This window comes from Hyperolius riggenbachi, chromosome 5 (genome assembly GCF_040937935.1).
Source record: "Hyperolius riggenbachi isolate aHypRig1 chromosome 5, aHypRig1.pri, whole genome shotgun sequence".
Lineage (NCBI taxonomy): Eukaryota > Metazoa > Chordata > Amphibia > Anura > Hyperoliidae > Hyperolius > Hyperolius riggenbachi.
The window spans coordinates 13,101,934-13,115,887 of record NC_090650.1 but is presented as its reverse complement, the minus strand read 5'-3'; the positions used below and the strand labels follow the sequence as shown (position 1 = coordinate 13,115,887).

Here is a 13,954-nt window from a genome sequence, read left to right as displayed (position 1 = left end):
ATTTGGGGAAAATTTTCATTAATTTTGTCTGTAATTCAATTAAATTCAATTCACTTTATTGTCATTGTGTAACACAACGAAATTACTTTTCATGACAACCCCACGGTGCATATAGGGAACATAGTGATAGTAACAAGGAAGAGAAGAAATTATACAAGTATGCCAGGTATTACAGATGTTTAAACAATTTGTACACAGTGTTAATTATTTCAGAGAGGATTCAGAGTTCATCAAGTTTATGGCGGATGGTAAAAAGCTGTCTTTCAGTCTGTTTGTGTGTGCGTGGATTGATCTAAAACGTTTACCTGATGGAAGGAGCTCAAACAAGGCATTTCCAGGGTGAGTGTTGTCTTTGATAATGTTTTTGGCCCTTCTCACGCTGCGAGTATTATACAAGAGTTCCAGTGATGGTAGTTCAGTGCCAATAATGGCTTCTGCTGTTTTAACAACTCGCTGCAGGGCTTCTCTAGTAGCCTTCGTGCAGCTGTTGTACCAGGCCGTCATGCAATTGGTCAGAACGCTTTCTATAGTGCATCTGTAGAAATTAACCAGCAGCTTCTGTGGGAGGTAAGCGCTAAGTGTACTCATTCGTAATTTTTACGTAAATTTTCCCTTAATTTTTGCATCATTTCGTGTCGACTTAGCGATTAATAGCAAAGCTCCCATACATGCTATTGACACCAAAATTGCCACATATGTTAAAGAGACTAGTGGGTACAAGACAAAAAAGTATGTATTAGGGCTTTGCTATTTGCCGATAAAGTCGGCATGAAATTACACAAAAATTGCATGAAAATTTATGTGAAATTATGAATGATTATACGACTTCAAGTGAACGTACAAATCGTAGTTACGTATAGGCATAATTGCGAAAATCTATGCTGAATTTTACGTAATCGTAATTAGCCAATTACAATCATCACTATTCATAGGCTGGATATTAACTTATCTACAGAGGCGTATCTAAGGAAAACAGCGCCTATGGCAAACATTAAAATTCACCCCCATGGAGGGGGGACACTCTTCCAAATATTTTAATGTGTAATCTCGGTTGAATTGGTTGTGTCCAAGTTGAAGTGAAGCATGGCCTATAACAGGTAGGTTCGTTCTTAACCTGAATCTGTTCTCAAGTCGGAACACTGTGCCATCTCTGTCCCCTGTACCTCCTCTGTGCCTCCAGTGTCCGCCTCTGGTTCACCTCTGTCCCCTGTGCCTGTTTATACAAGTTTAAAAGCCATTTTTTCTTTGAATTTTTTAAAATCAATCGAAACGAAAAGTCCAATTTAAAAAAAAATTTGACTTGTTCCCATGGAAAAATAGAATCCATGCCGTTCGTATCAGCGGGTTGTTCGTAAGTCGGGCGTTCGTGACTACCTGTATAAGACTAGTTAGCGGCAGAGCTCCTCACCTTCCTAGCTATTCCAGCAGCGGCGATCTGCAGATATCTCGCATTCCACACGGCTTCCCCTAGTGACGGCTCTTGTTGATGACATCAACAGGAGCCATCACTAGGGGAAGCCACGTGGAACGAGAAATGTCTGCAGGGGTAGCGCTGACATGCTGGAGGCGGAGGACCACACAATGGACCACACAGTGCTGGAATCAATAATAAGGTGAGTTGCTCTGCCGTTATTGTTACTCAGGAGGAGTAGAAACATGTGGGGGGCAGGCTGACCACACGGGGACAAGGCAGGTAGTCCCCGCGCATGTGCTGTATTGTCACGCCGGCTGCCGTGATGACGCGTAGCGGCCGGCGTGATGACGACGAGCGTCATCGTTTAGGAAGTGTCAGCCCGACACTCGGCCCCGGTGTCGCCGGTCGTGATTTCTGCGGAGGGACTGGGAGAGGAGCAAAGAGGACGCCGGGGGACCTCCTGACCTATGGTGGGCTGGAGAAGGTCCCAGGTAAGTCCCGGTTTTGTTTTTAGCTATTGACAATACAACAATCGAAGGCGCCCTTTGATTTTGCACAACTAAGCTCTATAATAGGAGTTCACAGAGGTAAGAGTATGCAGTCCTACCTGTGATGAAGACTCTCAAACAGGTATATAGGCAAACAATTTATTTAGCACTTGTTTTTAGCTACTCCTTTTAGTCCCTTTAAGTCGGGTATTCCCTGTCTTTGGAATATAAGACGCAGGGACTTTTTCTCCCCATTTTTGGGGGAGAAAAAGTATGTCTTATATTTCGAAAAATACAGTGAATACACAATAATAATTTGGTAGGACATTAGACGATGTCTATGGTAAATACCAAATACCAAATAATAATAATACTTTTTTAATGTTGACATTTTGGCCAGAGAATCTCTTTAAGCTTGTGACAGCTCAAGTACTTCAGCGTATTTAGTTTTGCAGATAACGACTTTATTTTATAAGTTTCTTTTTTTTAAAGCATTTTTTGCTGCGTAGGACACAGCTGCGATCTCAACGCCCCGTCTTTCCAGAATACAATGCATTTGGATGCGCGGCGGTCTTAAAACCAGTGTTTAGTATTCATATATTTATTCAGCTCATACAGCATCTTGCCGCGGTGCAGCGTACAAATCAGGTTGGTAACATTTTGTTCAAGCACTTCAATTAGAGCGCAGTTAGTAACCACGGAGAGCTTGTTAGAGACAGTTTTCCACTGGTGCTTAAGCTGGACTCTTCAATTATCAAAACACACGCTTGCCAAAAGCCACAAGACCAATTAAAAAGTAGAATTAGTTCATCAGTTACAACTGTTCTGAGACATCGACATGGATCAAGCTTCTGCAAGGCCTGGCGAGTCCACGATCGCCCTGAACACGCTCACGTCTTTATTCAGATCCACAGAACGGCCGCACGGTGCGTCTCGGAAAATTGCGTTTATTAAAGCTATTATTGTTCTGAGACTGTGTAATCAGCTTCCTCCCAGTTTCCAACTTCCAGTTCAAAGCCTACTGTGGAGGGGGGGAGAAACTTTTTTTTACATATATAATTGTAAGGGGCCCATTGTGAAGGGTTAGAATAGTTGTTAAAGGATACCAGGGCTGAACATCTAATACTTAAAAAACATGTGGTGGTGGTGGGAGCGGTTCAGCAGTCACTTACCGCTCCCTCTGTTCAAAGATTTTTGCCTCCGCTCTCCCGTTTTAGCCCCATTTATGGCTCCCGTCCACTATTCAAATACTGCGCCCTCTGACATCACTTAAAGGCACAGATGCGCTCCAGTCTTGCTGACGTCCTAGCATGCACTCTCCGCAGCCCTGTGCAGTTCATGCTGAGGAGACAGGAGCACACGCCCACTTCTAAGTGATGTCGGAGGGTGTAGTATTTGAATAGTGGACAGGCTGGACGGGAGCCGTAAACGTGGTCTATAACGGGAGAGCGGAGGCAAAAATCTTTGAACAGAGGGAGCGGTAAGTGACTGCTGAACCCCTCCCACCACCACCACATTTTTTTTAATGATTAGGTGTTTGGCTCTGATATCCTTTAAGTTGCTTGCAAATTTTCAGCAAAGTCATTTTCACATTGAAATAGTTTTTTTTTTCAATTTTGAGAATTTTTTCGTGAAAAAGCTTGCATTTTTCACATTTTTGTGTTTTGCAAAAATGAAAAAAAATCAAGATTTTTACACTAAAAATTCACAAAAAATCGAGAAAACTCATAAAAACAGTATTTTTGCGCGAACATTTTTACAGCAAAAAATTAAAAAAATTATACTTTTTTACTGCAAAACTTTGCCAAAAATTTGCAGAATAACAAAATTTATTTGCAATGGCATTTTTGCTTGAAAATCAAATTTAACATTATTTTAGCGAAACTTAAAGAGGAACTGTAACGACAAAACGGCCCCTGGGGGGTACTCACCTCGGGTGGGGGAAGCCTCAGGATCCTAATGAGGCTTCCCACGCCGTCCTGCGTCCCTCGGGGGTCTCGCTGTAGCCCTCCGTACAGCCGTGACGTAATATTTACCTTCCTGGCTCCTGCGCAGGCGCTCTGATGGCTGTCGGCGCCGAAGTAGGCGGAAATACCCGATCGCCGTCGGGTCTGCTCTACTGCGCAGGCGCACGTTTCCGGCGCCTGCGCAGTAGAGCGGACCCGACGGAGATCGGGTATTTCCGTCTATTTCCGTGCCGAAAGTCGCCACAGCGCCCCCGCTGGAGCCAGCAAAGGTAAATATTGAACTGACAGTCGGCACAGTCGCCGGCTGTTCGGAGGGCTGCGGCGAGACCCCCGTGGGACAGAGGACGGCGTGGGAAGCCTCATTAGGATCCGGAGGCTTCCCCCACCCGAGGTGAGTACCCCCCAGGGGAGGTTTTTGTTGTTACAGAGTCTCTTTAATGTGAAAAGAATATTGGCGTTTTCGCTCATCACTGTTTTTGAGTGCTGTGTTTTCAGTTTTCTACCCAGATGGCAGTTTAGCCTCCCTGGCATTTAATTTCCCCAGGATTTCTGTGCAAGAAGAGATCTAATTAATTTTCATAAACTTTTTTTTCCTGTAATTTGCCAAAACGTGTCAAGCAAGGGTCTAGTATACAGTGCAGGAGAGTATTGACGTGTATGCATGCCAATACTGTTCTCAGCATGTTTTTCCATTGACGTGTATATCTGTCAATACCGCCAGGGAGGTCAAAGTGGTCACGTGACCACAACCTGCACAAGAGATTCTAGGTACTTGTGGTACTTGAGGCATTGCAGATCAGATGCTCGAGTGCAGGATGGTATGTAGGTAATAAGCTTGAATGAGACATCCAGGATGTTTTAAGATCATTTCTATTATATTTTTATTTTGTTTTAACTGAACCTCCCTGCAGATAATAATTTAGTAATAATAATAATAATAATAATAATAATATGTAAGAGACATTAGACTATGACTATGGTAGGATTAGATTGTGAGCTCCTCTGAGGACAGTCAGTGACATGACTATGTACTCTGTAATGTGCTGCAGAAGATGTCAGTGCTATATAAATACATAATAATAATATGGTAGGACATTAGACTATGACTATGGTAGGATTAGAGTGTGAGCTCCTCTGAGGACAGTCAGTGACATGACTATGTACTCTGTAATGTGCTGCAGAAGATGTCAGTGCTATATAAATACATAATAATAATAATATGGAAGGACATTACACTATGACTATGGTAGGATTAGCTTGTGAGCTCCTCTGAGGACAGTTAGTGACATGGCTATGTACTCTGTAATGTGCTGCAGAAGATATCAGGGCTATATAAATACATAATAATGATATGGTAGGACATTACACTATGACTATGGTAGGATTAGAGTGTGAGCTCCTGTGAGGACAGTCAGTGACATGACTATATACTCTGTAATGTGCTGCAGAAGATGTCAGTGCTATATAAATACATAATAATAATATGGTAGGACATTAGACTATGACTATGGTAGGATTAGAGAGTGAGCTCCTCTGAGGACAGGCAGTGACATGACTATGTACTCTGTACAGTGCTGCAGAAGATGTCAGTGCTATATAAATACATAATAATAATATGGTAGGACATTAGACTATGACTATGGTAGGATTAGAGTGTGAGCTCCTGTGAGGACAGTCAGTGACAGGACTATGTACTCTGTAATGTGCTGCAGAAGATGTCAGTGCTATATAAATACATAATAATACTAATATGGTAAGACATTAGACTATGACTATGGTAGGATTAGAGTGTGAGCTCCTCTGAGGACAGTCAGTGACAGGACTATGTACTCTGTAATGTGCTGCAGAAGATGTCAGTGCTATATAAATACACAATAATAATATGGTAGGACATTAGACTATGACTATGGTAGGATTAGATTGTGAGCTCCTCTGAGGACAGTCAGTGACATGACTATGTACTCTGTAATGTGCTGCAGAATATGACAGTGCTGTATAAATACATAATAATAATATGGTAGTTCATTACACTATGACTATGGTAGGATTAGATTGTGAGCTCCTCTGAGGACAGTTAGGGACATGACTATGTATTCTGTAAAGTGCTGCAGAAGATGTCAGTGTTATATAAATACATAACAATAATAATATGGCAGGACATTAGACTATGACAATGGTGGGGACATGACTATGTACTCTGTACAGAGCTGGCTAAGATGTCAGTGTTATAAAAAGACTTAATAATAGTATGGTAGGACATTAAACTATAAGTATGGTAAGGGTAGATTGGGAGTTCCTCTGAGGACAGTTAGTGACATGACTATGTACTCTGTAAAGTGCTGCGCAAGATGTGCAATATAAATACATAATAATAGTATGGTAGGACATTAGACTATGGCTATGGTAGGATTAGATTGTAAGCTCCTTTGATGGCAGTCAGTGACATGCCTATGTACTCTGTGAAGTTCTGCAGATGATGCCAGTGCTCTGTAAAAACATAATAATAATATGGCAAGACATTTGACTACAACTAAGGAAGGGATAAGATTGTGAGCCCCCTCTGAGGACAGTGACATGGCTATGTACTCTGTACAGTGCTGGAGAAGAAGTCAGTGCTATATAAATACATAATAATAATATGGTAGGACATTAGGCTATGACTATGGTAGGATTAGATTGTGAGCTCCTCTGAGGACAGTCAGCGACATGACTATGTACTCTGTACAGTGCTGCAGAAGATGTCAGTGCTAAATAAATACATAATAATAATATGGTAGGACATTAGGCTATGACTATGGTAGGATTAGATTGTGAACTCCTCTGAGGACAGTCAGTGAGATGGCTATGTACTCTGTAATGTGCTGCAGAAGATGTCAGTGCTATATAAATACATAATAATAATATGGTAGGACATTAGACTATGACTATGGTAGGATTAGAGTGTGAGCTCCTCTGAGGACAGTCAGCGACATGACTATGTACTCTGTACAGTGCTGCAGAAGATGTCAGTGCTATATAAATACATAATAATAATATGGTAGGACATTAGACTATGACTATGGTAGGATTAGAGTGTGAGCTCCTCTGAATATCTATATAAATGCAAAATACAGTAGAGAAGGGATGAGCAGAAACTACGCCAGTGCGAATTTACGCATCGTAGCTCGCATTTACGCATCGTAGTTTGTAGGTGAAGTTTCAAAACTACGCTCACGAATTTACACGTAGCTGAGTACCGCTACGCGTATCTTAAGCCCATTGTGCGTAGTTAACATGTGTATTGCATAATGAACTACGAATGCGTTACTCGCGTGTAATTTTCCGCGTGCGATTGTATGCTTACAAATGTACGCATTGGAAAGGGGAATGTACGCATAGAAGAGTTCCCAGGATAAGCGATTACAGAGGAATTAATGCATAAAATTTTGTGCATTCGGGCATAAGCATCCGCATACACTACGCCTCGCACTACGCGTAATTGCGTATTTTAGTGCATAGTCTACGAAATGCATACGAAGCAAATATTTTATTTCAAAGCCGTAGTTTGGCGAAGTGTAATTGCGTAAAACTACGCGTAGTTCCAGCGTAGCGAATTTGACTGACTATGACCATCCCTGCAGTAGAGTCTCAGTCTCGGCATGGATGGGGATCTGCTGATGCTAGATAAGTGTGCTTTTTGGTTGCTTGGGACTCAATTTTAAAATAGGCCTAGCTTATACAGTAGTATACCGCATATACATAGCATGAACTCTGTATCAAATGTTTAAATAAAGTAATTAAAATTATAGTAACCTTGGGAAAGCTGTGGATCCAGTCTTTAAGCGCAGGGAAGCCCTCAAGCAGCCTAAAAAGTTGGCCTTCACTACTATGAGTGCTTCCGGCAATTTGTGCTGGTTGGTTACAGTGGGGTAGCTAGAGATCATCATGGGGCCCCATAGCAAAATTTTCATGGATCCCTTAAGATGGAGGGACTCTTAAAGGATACCTGAGGTGACATGTGACAACATGATGAGATAGACATATGTATGTACAGTGCCTAGCACACAAATAACTAGGCTGTCTTCCTTTTTTTTCTTTATCTGTCTGAAAGAGTTAAATGTCAGGTATGTAAGTGGCTGACTCAGTCCTGACTCAGACAGTAAGTGACTGCAGTGTGACCCTCACTGATAAGAAAAAAAAAAAAAAAAAGAACACAGCCTAGTTATTTGTGTGCTTGGCACTGTACATACCCATGTCTATCTCATCATGTCACATGTCACTTCGGGTATCCTTTAAAACGAGCTCAGCTCGTCCATGACCGCTAGATGGCGCCGCTCAGGCCCTACTGGGCCGATTTTAACAATTTTTTTTAAAAAAACACGCAGCTAGCACTTTGCTAGCTGGGTGTGGGGGACGATCGCTGCCCCTCGCCGCCGATGCGCCGCTACCCATCGCGTAAAGGCCCCCCCTCCCGAGACCCCTGCACAGCCTGGCCAATCAGTGACTTCGAAGACGTCATCACGATCGTTGTCATGATGACGGGGGAAGCCCTCCAAGAAATTCCATTCAGAACGGGATTTCCGGATGGGCTAATGCGCCGGAAGCGATCGGAAAGGTGAGTAAGACGCCACTGGGAGGGAGGAATCCTGTAGCTAGGCTAGCTACATGGTTTAAAAAAATCAAAAAATACTGCTGCGCCGCCACCCTGGCGATCTTAATATAACGCCAGGGTGGTTAAGCAATGCCACCTGCCCCTATTCTATATGAGTTAATTGGGCAATTTACATTCTCATGCAATCAACACTGCACACAGTTTATAGGCTGAGAGAGGTTGAAGAGACACAAGAAAGTTAATGGTACCACTTGGGCCCCCTCTGCTCCAGGGCCCCATAGCAGCTGCTATGGCTATTGCTATGTCCCTGGTTGGTTAAGATTGCAGGTTAGTTGACTTCCGGATAACCAGGACTTAGTATAGCAGGACATTTGAAAAGGCTGAAGTGGTGTAAATATCACTATTGCTTTTTTTCAACCACTTTCTTTTTTTTCATTTCATTTTCAAAATTTGAGGTTATCCTGATGTTTACGAAAAGGCAAATGGACCAATTTACCACCTTTTGATTTCGTTTGATGCAAGTTAATGTCGTTTTAATTTGACATTTTAGCATAGCTCCCAACTAGGGACAGTCCCTCTTTGGGAGCCCTGTCCCTCTGTCCCTCTTTCCTCCTCATTTGTCCCTCTTTCAGGACTTTTTATGTAAATATATATATTTCTCTACTAAAAAAATGTGTTTGATTGACTCTCAACTTTATTCCCATTATTTAAATTGATATAATAAAATGTTAATATAAAGGAAAAAGAACCAGGATAGAAAGGACCAGTGTGGTTTGAATTATAAAACAACATATTTTTCTTATGCAATCTTTATGGTATGCATGAATAGGGGTGTGGTGGGGGCATGGCTAGGGGTGTGGCTTAAGTGTCCCTTTTTCTGATCTCAGAAAGTTGGGAGATATGATTTTAGGCCGGTTTCACACTAGAAACCAGCGTTACCTTGTGCGTAAACTTATGGTGTCAGCCCCTTTTATCCCATGAACCTCCAACCTCTCCATTTGGTGGCTCCCCCCGTTGGCCTCTGAACACCATTATCAGCTCAACACAGAGCAGCCAGAAGGGAGCAGTACAAGCACTAGCCTGGTCTATATTCACACTCTCCCTTACCCTGGAGCTTGGTGTCTTCCCTTTTGCTGGTGACACCTGGTGCGGTCCGCCCCTACTGCACCCCCTTAGTGACGCCACTGCTAAAGGCTAGTGATAAATTTCAGAATTCAAATTTCAAATTATTTATAATTGAATAGTGTCAAAAAATAAGCAATTTTATTTATTATGTTAAAGAGACTTTGTAATACAAAAAACGTCCCCTGGGGGGTACTTACCTTGGGAGGGAGAAGCCCCAGGGTCCCAATGAGGCTTCCCCCTCCCCTGTAGCTGCAGGGAACCCAGCACTGGCTCCCCCGAAGTTTCCCGCAATCCAGGCTCGACAAGCCTGACAAGGCTTGATATATTTACCTTTCCTGGATCCAGAGGGGGCGCTGTTGCAGCTCTCAGCACGGAGATAGGCGGAAATAGCCGATCTCTGTCCAGTCCGCTCTACTACGCAGGCGCAGGAGACTTGCAGGTGCAGGAGACTTGCAGGTGCAGGAGACTTGAGCCTAGAGCGGTAGAGCGGCCCAACAGCGATCAGCTATTTCCGCCTATCTCTGAACGGAGAGCCAATACTGCGCCTGCGCTGAAGCCGGGAAGGTAAATATTTACATCCCCGCTGTTCGGAGGGGCACAGCGAGACCGCCGTGGGACACAGGAGGACGGGGGAAGCCTCGATAGGATCCGGAGGCTTCCCCCACCCGAGGTGAGTACCCCCCAGGGGAACTTTTTTTTAGTTACAGGTTTTCTTTAATTTCACTGCAGTTGCACTTTAAGTTATTGTTCGCCGAAGAACAACTTATTTCGTTATGTGACACCGCGCCTGTCACTCTGCCACTAACATGGCACACACATAACAGAAGGACGATTTATTTTGTCTAACAGTTAAAATAGACAGGAAGTGGGTTATATATAGATGGTAACAACAAGCATTTAGAAATTAAAACCACTTCACTGGCGAATTGAGTCATCTCTTTTAAAGGAAATGTATAAATACACCTCGTTTCTCAATGAGGTTAATTCGAAAGTATTCCGCTATTATAGGCACTAAAATGTGCCAGGGCAACAGATAAATACAGTATTTTTATGTTAACATGAAATACTTGCATGAGTCACTAGTTTTTAGTTACTGAACGTTCTGGTTATATTCTATTGAAGCGTCTGTCAGTAGTCAGGTCTGTCAGGTTTTTTATTATTTATTTAAAGAGGAACTCCGACCAAGAATTGAACTTTATCCCAATCAGTAGCTGATACCCCTTTTTCCATGAGAAATCTATTCCTTTTCACAAACAGACCATCAGGGGGCGCTGTATGACTGATATTGTGGTGAAACCCCTCCCACAAGAAACTGAGTACGTACTCTTGGCAGTTTCCTGTCTGTGAACCTTGCTGCATTGTGGGAAATAGCTGTTTACAGCTGTTTCCAACTGCCAAAAAAGCATGCAGCAGTTACACCACCTGCCAGCAGTAAAATGTTCACTGGAGTTCCTCTTTAAGTATTTATATAGCGCCGACATTTTACACAGCGCTGTACAGAGTATATTGTCACTTGTCACTAACTGTCCCTCAGAGGGGCTCACAATCTAGTCCCTACCATAGTCATATGTCTATGTATGTATCATGTAGTGTATGTATCGTAGTCTAGGGCCAATTTAGGGGGAAGCCAATTAACTTATCTGAATGGTTTTTAGGGTGTGGGAGGAGACCAAAGTGTCCAGAGGAAACCCACACAGACACGGGGAGAACATATAAACTCCTTGTAGATGTTGATCTGGCTGGGATTCAAACTGGGTACCCAGCACTGCAAGGCGAGAGGGCTGCCCACTACGCCACCGTGCTGCCCACTATACCACTGTTCTGGCATTGCAAAATTAGCCGAGGTAGGCAGCCACAGCTTGCAAGACCCTGGTAATGTGCCTTGGTACTGCACAGGGGAGTAGCAATTGCCCCCTCAATGAATGCTGGCACAGGGGGCCGGGGGGGGGGGAGGAACCTGGGGGGCATGGCTCTGAGGGCAGATATGGCTACCTATAGTGGGGAGGGAAGCTGCCTAATACTGGGGGCACATCTGGCTATCTATTCTGTAGAGAGGGCTACCTTATACTGTGGGCACATCAGGCTATCTATACAGGGGAGGGGGCTGCCCAGTACTGGAGGCACATATGGCTAGCTATACTGGGGAGGGGGGCTGACTAATACTGGAGGCACAACTGGCTATCTATTCTGAAGAGAGGGCTACCTTATACTTGGGGCATATCTGGCTATCTATACTGGAGAGGGGGGCTTCCTAATACTGGGGGCACATCTGGCTATCTATTCTGTAAAGAGGGCTTCCTTATACTTGGGGCATATCTGGCTACCAATGCTGGAGAGGGGGGCTACCTAACACTGGGGCAGAGAATCAGAGAGAATGCACAGGTTTTTACCAAACTGCAGCTTTAAAAAAATAGGCAACAAAAAGCGACTTTGGGAAAGAAGTTGCAGAAAATATGCAGGAAATACAAACTGTGGTCATCCTGCCGCTCCTTTCAAGATGCAGCCTCTTTTCCATTCTCTACACTCTGCACTGAGTCCAGGTCTATAGTTACACGACACATGTATAAGCGTGCAACAAAACTCCCCCAAACGCCTAGCCCATGACGCTGCATGTATTCGGGTGCTCTGTAATTCAGCGCTAGTCGGCGTGTTTAATGAGATACGTCCCTCCAGAACCCAGAGGGAATGTTCCTTCCAGAGAGTCTCTCAGTGAACCTCGACTGTGTTTATTTTATCACACTGCAGCGAAGTCATAGTAAGCAAGCCTAATAAAGAGAGCTATTCATCCTCGGCGCTGAACGGCGTCCAACTTTCCCGACACACTCGCTGGCTTCATGCATAAGTAGCTTCTAAACTGTCCTCCAGAGCTACACGGTGATCTGAGCTTCACCCGTGGCGACGCCCGCGACCTGCGTACCTCTCACGCATAGCTCATTTCTCAAAGAGCGTTTCTTTGTGGGTAACAGCGATCTTATGTAACCCGACAGGAACGTGTCATAGAAACCAGGAACGCAGACATTTTACCGATCTGTGATTGTTACGCATGCATTTAAACAGACACTGGAGTGAAAAAATATATGATATAATGATTTGTATGTGTAGTACAACTAAGAAATAAAACATTAGGAGCAGAGACATGAGTCTAATGCTGGGAATACACGATGCGTTTTTGCGTTCGTTTGTGCCGTCGTTTTCGCTTTCGATCGATTCTACTCTCGATTCACTGCTCGATTCTCCTCTCGATTCCTTATCTTTTCTTATCAATTACATTCACTTGAATGAGGAGAATCGAAACGAAAGTAGAATCGACCACATCCAACAGGTTGGAATTTATCTATCGAACCCATCTATCTAAAGTAAAAACTTAAGGCAGCCATACACTGGTCGATGTGCCATCAGATCGACCAGCTGACAGATCCCTATCTGATCGAATCTGATCAGAGAGGGATCGTATGGCTGCCTTTCCTGCAAACAGATTGTGAATCGATTTCAGCCTGAAACCGATCACAATCTGTTGTGGTGGTGCTGCCGCCGCTCCCCCCGCCGGTATACATTACCTGAGGCTGGCTCCCGGGCGTGATGTCCCCGTCATGTGGCACCTCCGGCTCCGGCATCCGCATAGAACTTACGCTATCACACCAGTGACAGCGGAAGTTCAAATAGAGCGCCCTCTAGTTGTACTTCCGCTGTCACTGGCATGACAGCGGAAGTTATACGAGGATGCCGGAGGTGCCATGACGGGAGCAGTGACGGACGGGATGCCCGGGAGCCAGCCTCAGGTAATGTATACCTGATCGGATCGGCCGCCGCTAGCGACGCGATCGAGGGTAATTTCCCGCACGGCGCGATCGACGGACCGATCCGATTTCGGGAGGAAATCGGATCGGCGGGTGCGTGTTGCGCGAACGATTGGCAGCAGATTCGATCCCAGTGATCGAATCTGCTGTCGAAACTGCCGCAAATCGGGCCAGTGTATGGCCACCTTTAACGTGTATTCCCAGCATAATATTGTTTCCAGTACAGGAAGAGTTAAGAAACTCCAGTTGTTATCTATGCAAAAGAGCCATTGAGCTCTACGACTTTCAAAGTGGCAGGGAGCTCTGTCTTCTGAAGCTTGTTATCTCAAGTGTCAGTCACTGTATTTGTTTTTTCCTGCAGAGGACAGTTGAAAAGTTCACTGGCCTGCTCTGTAAAATCATTTAGAATGCTGAGTAGTGTGTAAACTGCACATATTATAGAATGATGCAATGTTATAAAAAACACTATATAACTGAAAATAAAAATATGAGAATATTTTCTTTGCTACTAATGTTCTAGTAATTATCTGTACTACATAACCAATTCATTATATTGTAAAAACATTTTCTTT

The 13,954-nt window shown here is 43.8% G+C and overlaps 1 protein-coding gene across 7 annotated transcripts in view; it reads left to right on the top strand.

Moving 5' to 3' along the window:
• DGKB (diacylglycerol kinase beta) overlaps positions 1-13,954 on the top strand; it is an 849,394-nt gene that overhangs the window by 629,835 nt on the left and 205,605 nt on the right. The window lies entirely within an intron of this gene.